Consider the following 17397-nt stretch of genomic DNA (forward strand, 5'->3'; position numbering starts at 1 on the left):
ATCTAGAGGAAGGTTTAGAGAACTGACAGAGATCTAGAGGAAGGTTTTCTCTTTTTTGGTTGAAACACACTCGCATCACTTTCCCTAAAGTGGAAGAAAGGGGTATAGATGTTAGGTTTGCACTTTTCTGACTCCATTTCTCCTTCTGGATTCCTTCCCAGGAATGAAAGGCATCCACTTGAGTACCTGTTCTCTCAACTCCATCACAGGGCATGCACGAGCACAGCCCAAACAGCCACTTGTCCGGGATGGGCAGATGGACAGGGACACTGGAGATCACCTGAACCACATGGGACTTGAACCAGATAAACCCCCAGGGCTGCTGCCAATGCTAAGATGCTATGCTTTCCACAGCATCACCTGAAGTGGGTAAGTCGGCATGAGTATCCCTCCTGGGGGTGAGGAATTTGTCAAGAATGATACTTAAGTCCTATAACTGTCCATATAACCACTGATCCCCTACAGTAATCATATGTGGTAGGTACTAGCATTATTCCTATTATAGGGCGGAGGAGCTGAGTCACAGAGAGGTTGAGTGACTGATCCAAGGTGACACAGGTAGTTTATAGCAGACCTAGGATCTGAGCCCAGGCAGACAGACTCCAGAATCTGTGTTCCTAAACTCCAACCAGTATAGCCTCTATAACCCGGTCCAAAGAGATAAAATACGGAGTCATGGCTTAGAATTTAGCCTGTGATCTTAACAACAAACCGCAGTGGGTTTAGAGCTCAGAGTCGACTGGTCTGGTCTGCACACTGCACTGAATGGCCATCGCCCTTCCCAGTCTCCCCACCCCTCCACGGTGCACCCTTCCCATTCCCACCAAAGCCCATGCTGTCTCTTGCTTCCAGAACTTTGAGCCCTGCTGTCCTTCAGCTTGGTACAGACACACCATCCCCTGCACCTAGGTCACCCCTACTCACCCTTCAAGACTGAACGTAAGCCTCCCTGCCACCTTGACTTTCCAAATCTGACATTTGTGCCCCTCCTGCACACACACGTATCAGAGCCAGCACCCCAATCTCTGCACATATCACAGTAATGCTGGATGGGGATAAGCATCTCCTGTCCCCCTCCCAGACTGTCAGCTCCAAGAGGGAAGAGATGAGCTCTGTACTCGGCATGTCACAGCATCTCGATACATTTTTAGGGACAGGAATTTGAGGGGTGGGGTGACTTGCAGCTGCCCCCGGTATACCCCAGACAGAGAATTTGTAGTTCCTTCGATCCCTCTAGGGTATCATGCTGTCCCTCACCACTGGGCCTTTGTACATGCTTTGCCCATGGCCTCCTTTTCAATCTACTCTCTTGTCCCCTAGCTGGGTCATGTTGCCTTGTTTGAAGCTCTCATCAACATATGTACTTTTCCTTTAAAGACATTGTTCCCAAGGTGTGATCCCTGGACCCCTGGGAGGTCCTTTAGATCCTTTCAGGGAGTTTGTGAGATCAAAACTGTTTTTATAAATCATTAATCATCAATAGAGTACCCTGAAACGAATACAAGGTAACATGTCAATTTTATCTCAATTAAAAAAAAGTACAAAGCAAATCATAGTAGGTGCTCAATAAATATTCAGAAAATGAGTGACCCCAAGCCCTACTGATGGGTCTGAGGGTCAATGTGCATGCCTGAGACAAACCCCGCCTCGCCAAGGGCAGCTCCGCGTGGGGCCTCTGGGAAGGGGCTGTGGAAGTCTTCTGGGGGAGACACGGGAGGAGGAAGAACGGAGGCAACACGTCCCCTGGCGCCGGGTACCCACTGGGCAGCATCTTTGGGCCCAACCTGGTGCTCTAAACGTGCAACTTCCCCCTTGGCTCTGCATTTTCCCCATTTCTCCAAGTGCATCTGGAATACATTAGAAAGGGGTCAGGCTGGTTTGGAAAATGTTTGGGTAACTCTGGATGTGGGAGGTGGAGCTGGAAACCTGTGGGGAAGAACATGACCCCCAGACAGAGTTCAGAGCTGTGGCTGGAGTGCTGCTCGCCTGCCAGCCCCGGACGAGCGCCCAGGCCTCCCGCACTCAGGCCCTATCCATCTGGAGGCCTCTGGCTCCACCTTCATCCCTCAGAGACCCCCTTTCAGACTGGCTGTGTAAGGAGACATCCCTCCGTGCACCCCTCCTCATCCCCCCATATCCTTCTCCTGTTGCTTCTCCCGACCCAAACCACAAACTCAGCCCAGGCCCCGCTCCATGAATAGCGATGGTCATGACGGTAATTGGGACCCGTAAATCATTTCCCATCTGTGGAGCCCTCACGTCCCAGGTGAAGAGCTTCACGCACTTTCTCTCCTGTTTTATCCTTTGAATAAACCCTCCAATCGTATGTACTCCTGTTCCCACGTCGCAGATAAGGACACTGTGGGGCAGGAAGTTGACCCAGCTCTCTCGGGGTCATAATGCTGAAACTCAAACCCAGAGTTGCCCAGCACCAAAAGTTTGTTTCATACCCTCCACAGCACACCAATATCCCAGGAACGTAAAAGACTCGCCTGGAAGCCAATTCCTTTTCTCCCAAATCAAGGAGATGCCAGAGCGGCTGAGAGGAGGAGCTTGGAAGCAGAGGGAAACCTCTTATCCATGGCACCTGGTAACCTGTAACAACTAGCTCGTTTTATTGGTAAATTAGCCTCCCCTGCCCTCAGCTGTAGCTCCCAAGTCAAATCTCCGCCACCTGCCGCGTTAACGGGCTTTGAGCAGCTACCAGGGACTTAAAACCCGCTTCCTCAGCCCACCCCCGCCCTCAGAAGATGGGAGCGCTTCAGGGAAGTTAACTTTCTCAAAACAACTCTTCTCTTGGACTATCCCTGAGAAATCCAGGGCTAACGTTGAACTCGGGGTATGCAGTGGAGACCAGACACCCAGGGCTCTGCAGAGCAGAGAAGAGGCTGGCCAGGGGCACTTCCTTGCTCACAGCTCATGGTCAAAGGACAGCACAGTCCTCCAGCGGGTGGCAGTGCTAAAAAGCGCACAGGACGGAAACCTGGGAAGGGCCACTTCTGCCGTCCACTTCACCCCAACTTTTCCTTGGTCCAGACCCACGCTGTCCCATGCTGCAGCCACGAGCCACCTGTGACCCCAGGAACGCGGCTAGTCTGAATCCCTGTGTCCTGGCTGAGATACACTCCCGACCTCGAAGACTTAACACCAGAGAAATGTGAGTTATCTCAATAATGATGTTTACATTGATTTCACGTAGAAATGATAAATCTTTCTGGTATATTGGGTTAAATATATAATCAGAATTAATTTCACCTCTTTTGCTATTTCTAATGGGCTATCAGACAATTGTAAATTACACAGGGGCTTGGCGTTATATTTCTAATATTTCTATCTGACAGCACCGCCCTGGGGTTTCCTTCCCTCCCGCTCAAGCCCCGCCCATCCAGTTACCAGCAGCCCCTTCCTCCCTTTGAAGCCTGCCCCTCCCTTGCTCCAGATTCCCCAGAGCTCCCCATTACAGGTCATATCAAGCCTAAGCCACTCTCCCCAGCTTTCCGGGCCACCTGGTTCATTGACTGACCCCGTCCTGACCCCGGAAGCTGTCTCCATCTTCCTTTCATCCCCTCTGCGTCCCGGCACGCTGCCGCTGCCGGGGCCCCAGGTAGAGAGCCACCCTCCCCCGGCCCCGCTCCTTCTGGTCTTTGGCCTTCTGAAGTTTGCAGGTAATTGCTCCTTCTCTCCTCTTTAATGAGCTCCTGGCTCCTGGGCTGCAGGGAACACGGGCCTGGGCTGCAGGGAACACGGGCCTGGGCTTTGCCCTCCGTCCAGAGCCAGTTGCTGCCCAGCCTCACCCAGATCACCCTAGCGCAGATGCCCAACAGGTGTGGGCCCACCGAACCCAGCCTCTCCCGCTGAGCTGCGCCCCCGTGGGGCACTGACACTGGGCAGAGCCACAGCCACGGGGCGCTCCCTGCTCCCACCGTTCCTCCCCTCCCCGGGAGCTCTTCTGCTGGAGAGGATCTCCCTGACTTCCCTTCCTGCGAAACATCCTGCTCCGCCACCTGCAGAAGCCCCCTCCCACCACCCCAGGCTTCCCTGCCATCACCTCAACCAAGTGTGTACTTCTGCTCTTAGAACTCCCAAAGCGCTTACCTCGGGGGCAGAAAGAAGGCCCCGTGGTCTGCAGTCCTCACTGAGGACGTTGATACTCACCAAGCACATTCACCTGTAGCCTTTAATTCCTGCAGCAATTCCACGTGGTGGCAATCATGCCCATTTAACGATGAAGAAGTCCAGGCTCAGAGTGATGGCGGAACGTTCTCAGCAACCCGTGGAGGCAGGCTCTGAAGCCAAGAGGTCGACCTCTGAACTTCCATGCTCTTTAGTGTTGTAAGAAGACCACAGACGGAGCAAGGTTTGAATCCCGCTTTATCATTTTCAAAGTCTGTGACTGTGCAAGCTTCTTTTTTTTTTTAACGTTAATCCCAAACTCCTAATTTATCCCCCCTTTCCCTTTGGTAACCATAAGTTTGTTCTCTATGTCTGTGAGTCTGTTTCTGTTTTGTAAATGAGTTCATTTGTATCATATTTTAGATTCCACATTTATGTGATAACATGGAATTACTGTCTTTCTCTGTCTGACTTACTTCACTTAGTATGATAATCTCTAGGTCCATGCATGTTGCTGAAAATGACATTATTTCATTCTTTTTTAAGGCTGAGTAGTATTCTGTTGTGTATATACCACATCTTTATCCATTCTTCAGTTGATGGACATTTAGGTTGCTTCCATGTCTTGAATATTGTAAATAGTGCAGTTATGAGCATTGGGGTGTATGTATCTTTTCAAATTAGAGTTTTCTCCGGATATATGCCCAAGAGTGGGATTGCTATATCATATGGTAACTGTATTCTTAGTTTATTAAGGAAACTCCATTCTGTTCTCCATAGTGGCTGCACAAATTTACATTCCCAACAACAGTGTAGGAGGGTTCCTTCTTCTCCACACCCATCCAGCATTTATTATTTGTAGACTTTTTGATGATGGACATTCTGACTAGTGTCAGATGATACATCTTTGTAGTTGTGATTTGCCTTTCTCTAATAATTAACGATGTTGAACACCTTTTCCATGTACCTATTGGCCATCTATGTGTCTTTTTTAGAGAAAAGTCTATTTAGGTCTTCTGCTCTTTTTTTTTTTTTTGCAATACGCGGGCCTCTCGCTGTTGCGGCCTCTCCCGTTGCGGAGCACAGGCTCCGGACGCGCAGGCTCAGCGGCCATGGCTTATGGGCCCAGCCGCTCTGTGTCACGTGGTATTCTCCCGGACCGGGGCACGAACCCGTGTTCCCTGCATCGGCAGGCGGACTCCCAACCACTGCGCCACCAGGGAAGCCCCTGCTCATTTTTTGATTGGGTTGTTTTTTTGTTATTGAGTTGTGTGAGCTGTTTGTATTTTTTGGAAATTAAGCCCTTGTCATTTGCATTGTTTGCAAATACTTTCTTCCATTCCACAGCTTGTTTTTTTGTTTTATTTATGGTTTCCTTTGCTGTGCAAAAGCTTATAAATTTGATTAGGTCTGTGTAAGCTTCTTAATCCCTCGGTGCCTCACTCAGTTTCCTCATTTGTAAAATGCCGGGGATCATCTCAGAGTTGTCATGGGGATTAAGTGAGTTGGTGCAGGGTTTGCATTTAAAGCAGTGCCTAAGGGTGCCATATAGTAAGTTCTCAATAAACGGGAGCTGTTGATATTAGTAAGTATTTAATAAGTACCCAATCTTCTCTCCACTAGGCTGTAAGCTCCTGGAGTATGAGAGATGTGCCCTGGACCATACTTGGCCTCCCAGCCCTAGTCTCCAGTGAGGGTCTTGAAGGTGCTGTGATGATGACAGCAAGACAGGGGGATCCAGGTAAGTGCAGATTTTGTGAACTAAATGTTTGCGGCCTCCACAAAATTGCTATTGAAATCCTAACGCCCAGTGTGTTGGTATTTGGGAGCTACAGCTGAGGGCACAGGAGGCTGAATTTGAAACAGGAGCTGGTTGTTAAAGGTAATCACGTGCCATGGACAAGACGTTTTCCTCTGCTTTCAAGCTCCTTCTCTAGCTGCTTTTGCATCTCCTTGGTTTGGGACAAAAGGAATTGGCTTCTGGATGGATTCTTTAGGTTCCTGGGATATCCGTGTGCTGCGGATGGTATTGAAACAAACTTTGGTGCTGGGGAAAATGTAGGACAAATGTTCTGTTGAGTTTGACACCAGCTGGAATTAGACATTTGTTTTTTAGAAATGCAATATTCGTATGTTTAAGTGCAGTTTGTGATTCTAACTTTTGGCTAGCAGAATAAATAATGTGGAGGTTTGAACAGCCCAGCTTTATGGAACAAATAAGCAAAAGGGGAAGCAAAGGCCAATATTTGTAAGAGTGGTTCCAGGTAACCTGTTCTTCACATGCAATACCATATTAAATCTTAAATCCTACAGAATAGTATTATACCTGGTTCTATAGACAAGGACACTTACGACTCACAGGCTTTGTTGGTGACACAGATCACTCAGCAGTAGCTGTGTAGTCAGGATTCAAATCCAAGTCTGTTGGCTCCAGTGTCCACGTTTCCTTCCACTGGCCCAGGTGGCAGAGTGACTAATGGGGGACTTGGTCTGAAGGTCAGCTCTCTTATACGTGATAAAATAGCCATACAATCTGCCCATGTTCATAGGTCCTTCATCAAACTTTTCCCCATAGAACAGGAGGAAAAAACCACATCTAACATCACCTCAATTACCATCTACTGAAAACAGCAATAAATCACACTCATATATTTGTAGGTACTATAGTCTTAAAAATGTACATAAAAGCTAAAAGTAAAAAAAAAAAAATCCAAAAAGGATAAGTGTTAATGGGGAATTCCATTCACAGAAAGCTAAAAACGGCAACAACAAACGCCTGTTTTAGGGTTGCAAGTGGTTATGAAATCTCTGGTTGCTATAGGACATGAACATGATGATTTACAGTATACCAAAACTTACACAACACTGGCTTGCAGAAAAGAAAAATTATTTTCTCTGAAATGATTGGGTGTCACAAATCTGAGTTTACTTGTGTAGTTTGAAGTTGCATTCAGACGATGGAAAACACTGATCTGGTGCTGTGAAGAGGGACTTGTTGGTAGTTATTTGGTTTTGTGTTTTTAACTGAAGTATAGTTGATTTACAATGTTATGTTAGTGTCCGGTGTACAGCAAAGTGATTCAGTTATGCATTTATATATATATATATATTTTTCTTCCTATTCTTTTCCATTGTAGATTATAACAATATATTGAATATAGTTCCCCGTGCTATACAATAGGACTTGTTGTTTATCTATTTTATTTATAGTAGTTTATACCTGCTAATCCCAAACCCCTAATTTATCCCTCCCCAACCCTTTTCCCCTTTGGTAACCATAAGTTAGTTTTTTATGTCTATGAGTCTGTTTTGGCTTTGTAAATAAGTTCATTTGTATCATACTTTAGATTCTACATATAAGTGATATTATATGGAATTTGTCTCTGACTTACTTCACCTAGTATGATCATCTCTCGTCCATCCATGTTGCTGCAGATGGCGTGATTTCATTCTTTTTTATGGCTGAGTAGTATTCCATTGTGTGGAGCAAGAGCATGGGATATCTTTCCATTTCTTTAAATCATCCTCTGTTGTCTTTATCAATGCTTTATAGTTCTCAGCCTATGTCTTTCACCTCCTTTTTCAGGTTTATTCCTAAGCATTTCATTCTTTTTGATGTGATTTTAAAAGTGATTGTTTTTGACTTTCCCTTCCCTTTCATTGTTAGCATAAAGAAATGCAACAGATTTCTGTATGTTAATCTCATATCCTGCTACATTGCTGAACCTGATTTTCAGTTCTAGTAGCTTTTGTGTGGCATCTTTAGGATTTTCTAACATAGTATCACATTATCTATGCATAATGACAAATTTACCTCTTCCCTTCCAATTTGGATACGTTTTCTTTCTTTCTCTCACCTGATTGCTGTGACTAGGACTTCCAATACTATGTTGAGTAGAAGTGGTGAGGGTGGGCTTCCTTGTCTTGCTCTAGATTTTAGCAGGAAGATTTTAAACATTTCACTGTTGAGTATTATGTTGGCTGTAAGGTTGTCCTAAATAGCTTTTATTACGTTGAGATATGTTCCCTGTATACCCACTTTCGTAAGAGGGTTTTTTTTTTTTTTTTTATCATGAATGGATGTTGAATTTTGTCAGATGCTTTTTCTGCTTCTATTGAGATGATCGTGTGGTTTTGTCGTTGCATTTGTTGGTGTGGTGTACCAAATTGATTGATTTGCATATGTTGAATGATCCTTGTGACCCTGGGATGAATCCACCTTGATTATAGTGTATGATCTCTTTTACGTGTTGTTGGATTCAGTTTGCTAATGTTTTGTTGAGAATTTTTGCATCTATATTCATCAAAGGTATGGTCAGTGATTTTCTATTTTGGTATTGTCTTTGTTGGGTTTTGGCATCAGGGTGATGGTGGCGTCGTAGAATGACTTTGGGGGTATTCCCTCCTCTTCAGTCTTTCGGAAAAGTTTGAGAAGGATTGATATACATTCTTTTTGCATGTTTGGCAGAATTCCCCAGTGAAGCCATCCAGTCCTGGACTTTTGTTTCCAGGGAGTTTTTTAAATTACAGGTTCTATTTCACTTCTAGTGATCAATTTGTTCAGAATATCTATTTCTTCTTGATTCAGTTGTGGTGGGCTGTATGTTTTAGAAACTTGTCCATTTCTTATAGGTTGTCCAATTTGTTGCAATATATTTGTTTTTTTTAATTCCTTGTTTTTATTTTACTTTTTAAAATTTTTATTTTACATTGGAGTGTAGTAGATTAACAATGTTGTGTTAGTTTCAGGTGTACAGCAAAGTGATTCAGTTAAACATATACAGGTATCTATTCTTTTTCAAATTCTGTTCCTGTTTAGGTTATTACAGAGTATTGAACAGAATTCCCTGTGCTGTATGGTAGGTAGGTCCTTGTTGGTTATGTTTTTAAAATATAGCAGTGTGTTCATGTCAATCCCAATCTCCCAATCTATCCCTCCTCCCACCCCATCCTTCTCCCCTCTGGTAACCATAAGTTCATTTTCTAAGTCTGTGAGTCTGTTTCTGTTCTGTAAATAAGTTCATTTGTATCATTATTTTTAGATTCCACATGTAAGCAATATATAATAATTGTCTTTCTCTGTCTGATTTACTTCACTTAGTATAAGAATTTCCAGGTCCATCCATGTTGCTGCAAATAACATTATTTCATTCCTTTTAATGGCTGAATTATATTCCATTGCATATATGTACCACATCTTCTTTATTCATTCATCTGTCAATGGACATTTAGTTTGCTTCCATGTCTTGGCTATTGTAAACAGCGCTGCAATGAACACTGGGGTGCATGTATCCTTTTGAACCATGTTTTTCTCTGGACATATGCCCAGGAGTGAGATTGCTGGATCATATGGTAGCTCTATTATTTCTTTCTTAAGGAACTTCCATACTGTTCTCCATAGTGGCTGTATCAATTTACATTCCCACCAACAGTGTAAGGAGGGTTCCCTTTTCTCCACACCCTTTCCAGCATTTGTTGTTTGTAGATTTTCTGATGATGCCCATTCTAACTGGTGTGAGGTGATACTTCATTGTGCTTTTGATTTGCATTTCTCTAATAATTAGCGACGTTGAGCATCTTTTCATGTGTCTCTTGGCCATCTGTATGTCTTCTTTGGAGAAATGTCTATTTAGGTCTTCTGCCCATTTTTTTTTACTGGGTTGCTTGTTTTTTTGATATTGAGCTGCATGAGCTGTTCGTAAGTTTTGGAGATTAATCCCTTTATAGTCTCATCGTTTGGAAATATTTTCTCCCATTCTGAGGTTGTATTTTCGTTTTGCTTATGGTTTCCTTTGCTGTGCAAAAACATTTGAGTTTAATTAGGTCCCATTTGTTTATCTTTGTTTTTATTTCCATTACTCTTAAGAGATGGATTGAAAAAGATATTGCTGTGATTTATGTCAAAGAGTGTTCCTCTAAGAGTTTTATAGTATCTGGTCTTACATTTAGGTTTTTATGTTTGTGTATGGTGTTAAAGAATGTTCTAACTTCATTTTTTAACATGTAGCTGTTCAGTGTTCCCAGCACTATTTATTGAACAGACTGTCTTTTCTCCATTGTATAGTCTTGCCTCCTGTGTCATAGATTAATTGCCCAAAGGTGGGTGGGTTTATTTCTGAGCTTTCTATCTGGTTCCATTGATCCATATGTCTATTTTTGTGCCAGTACCATATGATTTTGATGACTGTAGCTTTATAGTATAGTCTGAAGTCAGGGCACCTGATTCCTCTAGCTCTGTTTTTCTTTCTCAAGATTTCTTTGGCTATTCAGGGTCTCTTTTGTCTCCACACAAGTTAAAAAGTTTTTTGTTCTAGTTCTGTGAAAAATGCCATTGGTAATTTGATAGGGATTGCACTGAATCTGTAGATTGCCTTGGGTAGTACAGTCATTTTGACAATATTGATTCTTCCAATCCAAGAACACAGTATATCTTTCCAAATGTTTGTGTCATCTTTGATTTCTTTCATCGGTGTCTTATAGTTTTATGAGTACAGTTCTTTTACCTCCTTGGGTAGGTTTATTCCAAGTATTTTATTATTTTTGATGTGATGATAAATGAAATTGTTTCCTTAATTTCCCTTTCTGACCTTTTATTGTTAGTGTATAGAAATGCAACAGATTTCTGTGTGTTAATTTTGTATCCTACAACTTTACTGAAATCATTGATGAGCTCTAGTAGTTTCCTAGTAGCGTCTTTAGAATTTTCTTTGTATAGTATCATGTCATCTGCAAACAGTGATTGGATTCCTTTTATTTCTTTTTCTTCTCTGATTGCCATGGCTAGGACTGCCAAGACTATGTTGAATAAAAGTGGTGACAATGGACATCTTTGCCTTGTTCCTGATCTTAGAGGGAATGCTTTAACGTTTCACTGTTGAGCATGAGGTTAGCTGTGGGTTTGTTGTACATGGCCTTTATTATGTTGAGGTAGGTTCCCTCTATGCCCACTTTCTGGAGAGTTTTTTTTTTCATAAATGGGTGTTGAATTTTGTGAAAAGCTTTTTCTGCATCTATTGAGATGATCATATGGTTTTTATTCTTCAGTTTGTTAGTATGGTGTATCACATTGAGTGATTTGCATGTATTGAAAAGTCCTTGCATCCCTGGGATAAATCCCACTTGATCATGGTGTATGATCCTTTTAATGTATTGTTGGATTGGGTTTGCTAGTATTTTGTTGAGGGTGTTTGCATCTGTGTTCATCAGTGATATTGGCCTGTAATTTTCTTTTTTGTGGTATCTTTGTCTGGTTTTGTTATCAGCCTGAGGGTGGCCTCATAGAATAAGATTGGGAGTGTTTCTTCATCTGCAATTTTTTGGAATATGTTCTGAAGGATTAGTGTTAAGTCTTCTCTAAATGTTTGAAAGAATTTGCCTGTGAAGCCATCTGGCCCTGGACTTTTTCTTGGGAGTATTTAAATCACAGATTCAATTTCATTACTTGTGATTGGTCTGTTCATATTTTCTATTTCTTCCTGTTTCACTCTTGGGAGATTGTACCCTTCTAAGAATTTGTGCATTTCTTCTAGGTTGTCCATTTTATTGGCATATAGTTGCATAGTTGCTTGTAGTAGTGTCTTATGAACCTTTGTATTTCTACGGTGTCTGTTGTAACTACTCCTTTTTCATTTCTAATTTTACTGATTTGATCCCTCTCCCTTTTTTCTCTTGATGACTCTGGCTAAAGGTTTATCAATTTTGTTTATCTTTTCTTATTTCTGCTCTGATCTTTATGATTTCTTTACTTTCTTTGGGTTTTGTGTGTTCTTTTTTCTCTAGTTGCTTTAGGTGTAAGGTTAGGTTGTTCATTTGAGATTTTTCTTGTTTCCTGAGGTAAGAGTGTATTGCTATAAACTTCCCACTTAAAACTGCTTTTGCTGTGCCCCATAGATTTCGGATTGTTGTGCTTTTGTTGGATCATTTGTCTCTAGGTATATTTTGATTTCCTCTGATTTCTTTAGTGATCCTTCGGTTGCTTAGTAGCATATTGTTTATCCTCCATGTGTTTGTATTATTTACAGTTTTATTTTTCTTATTAGTCATCCATTTTATATACATCAGTGTATACATGTCAATCCCAATCTCCCAATTCATCACACCCCAATCCCCACCACCCGCCGCTTTCCCCTCTTGGTGTCTATATGTTTTTTCTCTACTTCTGTGTCTCAATTTCTGCTCTGCAAACCAGTTCATCTGTACCACTTTCTAGGTTCCACATATATGCGTTAATATACAATATTTGTTTTCCTCCTTCTGACTTCCTTCACTCTGTATGACACTCTCTAGATGCATCCACATCTCTACAAATGACCCAATTTAGTTCCTGTTTATGGCTGAGTAATATCCCATTGTATATATGTACCACATCTTTCATCTGTCAGTGGGCATTTAGGTTGATTCCATGACATGGCTATTGTAAATAGTGCTGCAGTGAACACTGGGGTGCATGTGTTTTTTTGAATTATGGTTTTCTCTGGGTATATGCCCAGTAGTGGAATTGCTGGGTGATATGATAATTCTATTTTTAGTTCTTTAAGGAACCTCCATACTGTTCTCCATAGTGGCTATAGCAATTTAAATTCCCACCAACAGTGCAGGAGGGTTCCCTTTTCACCACACCCTCTCCAGCATTTCTTGTTTGTAGATTTTCTGATGATGCCCATTCTAACTGGTGTGAGGTGATACCTCATTGTAGTTTTGATTTGCATTTCTATAATAATTACTGATGTTGAGCAGCTTTTCATGTGCTTCTTGGCTATCGGTATGTCTTCTTAGGAGAAATGTCTATTTAGGTCTTCTGACCATTTTTTGATTGGGTTGTTTATTTTTTTTTAATATTGAGCTGCATGAGCTGTTTATATATTTCGGAGATTAATGCTTTGTCTGATGATTCATTTGCAAATACTTTCTCCCATTCTGAGGGTTGTCTTTTCATCTTGTTTATGGTTTCCTTTTCTGTGCAAAAGCTTTTAAGTTTGATTAGGTCCCACTTGTGTATTTTTGTTTTTATTTCCATTACTCTAGGAGGTGGGTCAAAAAAGATCTTGCTGTGATTTATGTCAAAGAGTGTTCTTCCTATGTTTTCCTCTAAGAGTTTTATAGTGTCCGGTCTTACATTTAGTTCTCTAATCCATTTGGAGTTTATTTTTGTGTATGATGTTAGGGCGTGTTCTGATTTCATTCTTTTACATGTAGCTGTCCAGTTTTCCCAGCACCACTTATTGAAGAGACTGTCTTTTCTCCATTGTATATCCTTGCCTCTTTTGTCATAATTAGTTGACCATAGGTGCATGGGTTTATCTCTGGGCTTTCTATCCTGTTCCATTGATCTGCTCCGTTTTTTCCCCTCAAGACTGCTTTGGCTATTCGGGATCTTTTGTGTCTCCATACAAATTTTAAGACTTTTTGTTCGAGTTCTGTAAAAAATGCCATTGGTAATTTGATGGGGATTGCAATGAATCTATAGATTGCTTTGGGTATTATAGTCATTTTCACAATATTGATTCTCTCAATCCAAGAACATGGTATATCTCTCCATCTGTTGGTATCATCTGTAATTTCTTTCATCAGTGTCTTATACTTTTCTGCGTATAGGTCTTTTGTCTCCCTAGGTAGTTTATTCCTGGGTATTTTATTCTTTTTGTTGCAGTGGTAAATGGGAGTGTTTCCTTAATTTCTCTTTCAGATTTTTCATCATTAGTGTATAGGAATGCAAGAGATTTCTGTGCATTAATTTTGTATCCTGCAACTTTACCGAATTCACTGATTAGCTCTAGTAGCTTTCTGGTGGGATATTTAGGATTCTCTGTGTGTAGTATCATGTCATCTGCAAACAGTGACAGTTTTACTTCTTCTTTTCCAATTTGTATTCCTTTTATTTCTTTTTCTTCTCTGATTTCCGTGGCTAGGATTTCCAAAACTATGTTGAATAGTAGTGGCGAGAGTGGACATCCTTGTCTTGTTCCTGATCTTAGAGGAAATGCTTTCAGTTTTTCACCATTGAGAATGATGTTTGCTGCGGGTTTGTCGTATATGGCCTTTATTATGTCGATGTAGGTTCCCTCTATGCCCACTTTCTGGAGAGTTTTTATCATAAATGGGTGTCGAAGTTTGTCAAAAGCTTTTTTTGCATCTATTGAGATGATCATGTGATTTTTATTCTTCAATTTGTTAATATGGTGTATCACAGTGACTGATTTGCATATATTGAAGAATCCTTGCATCTCTGGGATAAATCCCACTTGATCGTGGTGTATGATCCTTTTAATGTGTTGTTGGATTGTGTTTGCTAGTATTTTGTTGAGGATTTTTGAATCTATATTTATCAGTGAAAAGGGTCTGTAATTTTCTTTTTTTGTACTATCTTTGTCTGGTTTTGGTATCAGGGTGATGGTGGCCTCATAGAATGAGGTTGGGAGTTTTCCTTCCTCTGCAATTTTTTGGAAGAGTTTAAGAAGGATGGGTGTTAGCTCCTCTCTAAATGTTTGATAGCATTCACCTGTGAAGCCATCTGGTCCTGGACTTTGGTTTGTTGGAAGATGTTTAATCACAGTTTCAATTTCATTACTTGTGATTGGTCTGTTCATATGTTCAATTTCTTCCTGGTTGTCCATTTTATTGGCATAGAGTTGCTTGTAGTAGTCTCTTAGGATGCGTTGTATTTCTGCGGTGTCTGTTGTAACTTCTCCTTTTTCATTTCTAATTTTGTTGATTTGAGTCCTCTCTCTCTTTTTCTTGATGAGTCTGGCTAATGGTTTATCAATTTGTTTATCTTCTCAAAGAACCAGCTTTTAGTTTTATTGATCTGTGCTATTGTTTCTCTTCTTTGTGTTTCATTTATGTCTGCTCTGATCTTTGTGACTTCTTTCCTTCTGCTAACTTTGGGTTTTGTTTGTTCTTCTTTCTCTAGTTCCTTTAGGTGTAAGGTTAGATTGTTTATTTGAGATTTTTCTTGTTTCTTGAGATAGGCTTGTATAGCTATAAACTTCCCTCTTAGAGCTGCTTTTGCCACATCCCATAGGTTTTGCATTGTCGTGTTTTCATTGTCATTTGTCTCTAGGTATTTTTTGATTTCCTCTTTGATTTCTTCAGTGATATCTTGGTTATTTAGTAACGTATTGTTTAGCCGCCATGCGTTTGTGTTTTTTATGTTTTTTCCCTGTAATTCATTTCTAATCTCATAGCATTGTGGTCAGAAAAGATGCTTCATATGATTTCAGTTTTCTTAAATTTACTGAGGCTTGATTTGTGACCCAAGATGTGATCTATCCTGGAGAATGTTCCGTGCACACTTGAGAAGAAAGTGTAATATGCTGTTTTTGGATGGAATGTCCTATAAATATCAATTAAATCTCTCTGGTCTATTGTGTCATTTAAAGCTTACGTTTCCTTATTAATTTTTTGTTTGGATGATCTGTCCATTGGTGTAAGTGATGTGTTAAAGTCCCCCACGATTATTATGTTACTGTCCATTTCCTCTTTTAGAGCTGTTAGCAGTTGCCTTATGTATTGAGGTGCTCCTATGTTGGGTGCATGTATATTTATAATTGTTACATCTTCTTCTTGGATTGATCATTACATAGTGTCCTTTCTTGTCTCTTGTAACATTCTTTATTTTAAAGTCTATTTTGTCTGATATGAGTATTGCTACTCCAGCTTTCTATTGATTTCCATTTGCATGGAATATCTTTTTCCATCCCCTCACTTTCAGTCTGTATGTGTCCCTAGGTCTGAAATGGGTCTCTTTTAGACGGCATATATATGGGTCTTGTTTTTGTATCCATTCAGCAAGCCTGTGTCTTTTGGTTGGAGCATTTAATCCATTGATTTTTAAGGTAGTTATCGATATATATGTTCCAATTACCATTTTCTTAATTGTTTTGGGTTTTTGTAGATCCTTTTCTTGTGTTTCCCACTTAGAGAAGTTCCTTTAGCATTTGTTGTACAGCTGGTTTGGTGGTGCTGAATTCTCTTAATTTTTGCTTGTCTGAAAAGCTTTTGATTTCTCCGTTGAATCTGAATGAGATCCTTCCTGGGTAGAGTAATCTTGGTTGTAGGTTCTTCCCTTTCATCACTTTAAGTATAACATGCCACTCCCTTCTGGCTTGTAGAGTTTCTGCCAAGAAATTAGCTGTTAACCTTATGGAAGTTCTCTTGTATGTTATTTGTCGTTTTTCCCTTGCTGGTTTCAATAATTTTTCTTTGTCTTTAATTTTTGCCAGTTTGTTTACCATGTGTCTCGGAATGTTTCTCCTTGGGTTTATCCTGTACGGGACTCTCTGCACTTCCTGGACTTGGGTGGCTATTTCCTTTCCCATGTTAGGGAAGTTTTTGACTATAATCTCTTCAAATATTTTCTCTGGTCCTTTCTCTCTCTCTTCTCCTTCTGGGACCCCTATAATGCAAATGTTGTTGCATTTAATGTTGTCCCAGAGGTCTCTTAGGCTGTCTTCATTTCTTTTCATTCTTTTTTCTTTATTCTGTTCCACAGCAGTGAATTCCACCATTCTGTTTCCAGGTCACTTATCCTGCTATTGATTCCTTCTAGTGTAGTTTTTCTGCTATTGATTATTCTGCTATTGATTCCTTCTAGTGTAGTTTTTATTTCAGTTATTCTGCTATTGATTCCTTCTAGTGTAGTTTTTATTTCAGTTCTTGTATTGTTCATCTCTGTTTGTTTGTTCTTTAATTCTTCTAGGTCTTTGTTAAACATTTCTTGCCTCTTCTCAATCTTTGCCTCCATTCTTTTTCTGAGGTCCTGGATCATCTTCACTATCATTATTCTGAATTCTTTTTCTGGAAAATTGCCTATCTCCATTTCATTTAGTTGTTTTTCTGGAGTTTTATCTTGTTCCTTCATCTGGTACATAGCCCTCTGCCTTTTCATCCTGTCTGTCTTTCTGTGAATGTGGTTTTTGTTCCACAGGCTGCAGGATTATAGTTCTTCTTGCTTCTGCTGTCTGCCCTCTGGTGGATGAGGCTATCTAAGAGGCTTGTGCAAGTTTCCTGATGGGAGGGACTGGTGGCGGGTAGAGTTGGCTGTTGATCTGGTGGGCAGAGATCAGTAAAACTTTAATCCACTTGTCTGCTGATGGGTGGGGCTGGGGTCCCTCCCTGTTGGTTGTTTGGCCTGAGGCGACCCAACACTGGAGCCTACCCGGGCTCTTTTGTGGAGCTAATGGCAGACTCTGGGAGGGCTCACGCCAAAGAGTACTTCCCAGAATTTCTGCTGCCAGTGTCCTTGTCCTCATGGTGAGCCACATCTTACCCCTGCCTCTGCAGGAG

The 17397-nt window shown here is 41.2% G+C and overlaps 1 long non-coding RNA gene across 2 annotated transcripts in view; it reads left to right on the forward strand.

The window, feature by feature from the left end:
* Positions 1 to 17397, forward strand: part of LOC113628013 (uncharacterized) — a 65211-nt gene that overhangs the window by 14995 nt on the left and 32819 nt on the right. Inside the window, exons 3-7 of one of the 2 annotated variants that reach the window (XR_003435851.1) lie at positions 162 to 369; positions 853 to 939; positions 2460 to 3157; positions 4191 to 4357; positions 5737 to 5854. This is a non-coding gene — a long non-coding RNA (uncharacterized LOC113628013). The remainder of the gene's footprint in view (positions 1 to 161; positions 370 to 852; positions 940 to 2459; positions 3158 to 4190; positions 4358 to 5736; positions 5855 to 17397) is intronic. The other variant, XR_003435852.1, reaches the window with a different exon arrangement.

This window comes from Aethalodelphis obliquidens, unplaced genomic scaffold, assembly GCF_003676395.1.
Source record: "Aethalodelphis obliquidens isolate GAN/ISIS:26980383/991018 unplaced genomic scaffold, ASM367639v1 scaffold22, whole genome shotgun sequence".
Lineage (NCBI taxonomy): Eukaryota > Metazoa > Chordata > Mammalia > Artiodactyla > Delphinidae > Aethalodelphis > Aethalodelphis obliquidens.